This window comes from Vigna radiata, chromosome 8, assembly GCF_000741045.1.
Source record: "Vigna radiata var. radiata cultivar VC1973A chromosome 8, Vradiata_ver6, whole genome shotgun sequence".
Taxonomy (NCBI): Eukaryota; Viridiplantae; Streptophyta; class Magnoliopsida; order Fabales; family Fabaceae; genus Vigna; species Vigna radiata.
The window spans coordinates 27,670,402-27,673,533 of record NC_028358.1 but is presented as its reverse complement, the minus strand read 5'-3'; positions in this window follow the sequence as shown (position 1 = coordinate 27,673,533).

Here is a 3,132-nt window from a genome sequence, read left to right as displayed (position 1 = left end):
ACATTAGAACATCCAAAATAATTTATGCAACTAAGAATCACATTTTAAGCATCTTTAGTTCCCAAACCCAATAAATCCAATCGTCATAAATTCATATTAAATCAATCATTTAAGCACAAGAATTTCATCAAAAATTTGAATTTTAAAGCGTAAATGTGGACATAAATATGCACTCATCAGTAACATTAACTTATTCAAGTATAAACAATCCATTGAAGATACCTTACTTCGGCCTAGCGCCCTAAACCTCTGCTCAACACAACTCAAATAACAGTGTCTTGAGATTAGTCGAGCCCAACACTTGCTACATAGCACCCAGTGCTACCCCTCGGTGCTAACGAGCCTAAGAGGGCGCCCAAAGAGAACACCCTTAGAGCTTTTAGGACTTTAAAATAAAAGGTGGCACCTAATAACCCTTAGGTGGCACCCAATACCCACAAGTCAGTGAGCTCACTCACTTTGTGGTGATCAATGCTACTAGAATTTCGCTCAGCACCAATTAAGTTAGATGCCACTATTGATATGAAACTAAGGGATCTTTTGAGTTTTCTATGTAAATTTTATCTTCTAATTAAATATAGAAAATAATTTTTCATATAATAGGAATTAAATGCAATATTTGTTGAGATAGGATTGTCTAAAGATATTAGACCATCTAACAACTCTGCTTTTAAAGTTTAGCAATTAACATTAACTGAAATGTTGTTTCAAGAAGAAAAGTGTCTATTTGAGTTGAAGGATCTATTTGAGTTGAAGCATCTATTTGAGTTGAAACGTCTAAGCGTTTGTTCAATCAAATGAAAGATAAAAGACTTATGCTTTGAAACAACGTAAATCATCTATGCAATGACGGAATGAAAACTTCTTTTTAGGAAAGTATTTATAAAACAACATTTTCCCTGAATTTTATATCGTCTAACATGATGTTTATAGGAAACATTTGATACCAAAGGAAAAGCCTACATGAACTTGTTGTAACACTATGCTTAAATACCTACTCATGAAGTGTTGAAAAGAAAAAATTTAACAAAGGTACTGTCTAAGAAAGATTGTAGAACAATAAAATATGTTTTTAAGCCCTCTAATCAAAACATATATTCTTGATAAAAGATATCATACTGAAGCTTAAATTGTTACATTCAAATAGTTTTATAAATGAATGTGTTTTTATGAAGAAAAATATCGTCTAATGAAAAGTATGTCAAATATAATATCTCAAACAACTTTTTATTCATAAGCATCTAACACTTGATCACGTTTATTGTCAATGTGCTTTTACATCTAACAATATTTGAACATTATGCTTGAACGATTATTAATTATTGGGATGAGTCTTACATTATGTGGCTATGTATTTATAATTGTTTGGATTACTTTGTATGTTAATCTAACATATTCAATTGACATGTGATGTTTCCTTTGTATGTTAGCTTATCTTTATGTTGGTGTTGTTTGTGTTTGTTTCTTTTTTTTTTTTGTAATAATCACCTAATGAGTGTGAATAGATAAAGGATATGCAGACATCTCTTGTAGACGAGGAGCTAACGGTTTGAGAGACTAGACAATGTTAGATCTTTCTGAGTATAGTTTCACACATATTAATTATGTGATGATATTTATATTTTGAGATAACTCTAATAGTACATTCTAGAAATGGTTAATTATATGTTTTCAAAATATTAATTATGAAATATTTCATTTTAGCTTTTAATTATGAAAATAGGATGTCGCGTTTAAAAAAAATTATATAATGTTCCTAATTGAATCATTTTTCAGTATATAGAGATGGAAAGTGAGCACTAATAACTACAATCAGAATTTTATTTTGTGTTAAAGTGGTTTTTGAAGCTTAAAGATAGCGCAAGTAACATGCACATGTGTGAGTTAGGCAAGACGATTAGGTATGTATTTAATAAGATGGTTTATTTCTTTATAATTAAGTCAATCATTCAATTTACTAACATTATAGGCTTTTGTTCATGATTTTTCTTTTAACAAATATTGACTTAAAAGCCCCTCGATGACTATTGGAAGTAGGGCAATAATTTTTTTTTTTTTATGGTATGTTTTAAAAATTTAGTTTTATATAGTTTGAAAGTTATTTAAAAAAAAATAGATTACACAATTCAAAAATTAAAAGATTAAAAGTGACATTATAATTGTACAACTTAAAAAAAAATAACTTCAATTTTTTTTTAAAAAAAACTTTTAAATTAGACAATCTAAAACTTATTTAATTTCTAGATCACACGTTCAAAAATTATTATTAAATTTTAAATTATACAATTTGAAAGTCGTGTTTAGAAAAGAAAATTATTTTCAGATTGTAAATGAAAAAAACGAAATGAAAATTAATTTGATATGAGAAGGAGGAACAAATATATGGAACTGCGAAGATGCCAATAGCCTATTATTATTCACAGGTTATTTTACTATTCAACATCCCACAACAAAATATTTAAGAATTCATGCCCTAACTAATAGTCTTATTTTTCAATAATATGCAGATAAAATACTTAGTTATTTGAAATTGTTATTTTTTGCATGAAATATTTGATTTTTAATAATATATATGAAGTTTTGTATTATATTTCAGACATGAGTAATGGATATGTCAGTCTAAGTCATCGTTTATATAAACTAATTCATTAATCTATTTTATTTCGAAGGAGCTTACCAGCTATTTTTACAATTTGTAGGGACTATTTAGCTTTCAATTTGCGTTTTCTACTATTATTTCTTGTATGGTAGTTAAACTTAAACCAAACAAAGTGTAGATAATTTATAAGTTAGGCACCTAGCTTCTTTTTTCTTTTTTCTTTACTGAAAATATATTACTAGAAATGTTTGGTACAGTTTTTTTATTGAATACTTAAAATTTTTTATTTAATTGTGTAGAAAATAAATGTATGAATGCACGATTTACAAGCAAAGAGTTTATTGATATTTTTAAAACCGTTACAATGACTTTTTATCCTCACCTAATTAATAATATTTTTTAATATCACTGCTTTGAACATGTCATTTCAATTTTGTAATTTATTTAATAGCTTTTTGGTGTGTGTATTTTTTAATAAATTATCACTACATGTCATTTTAATTTTTAATTTATTTATTTAATAGCTTTGTGTG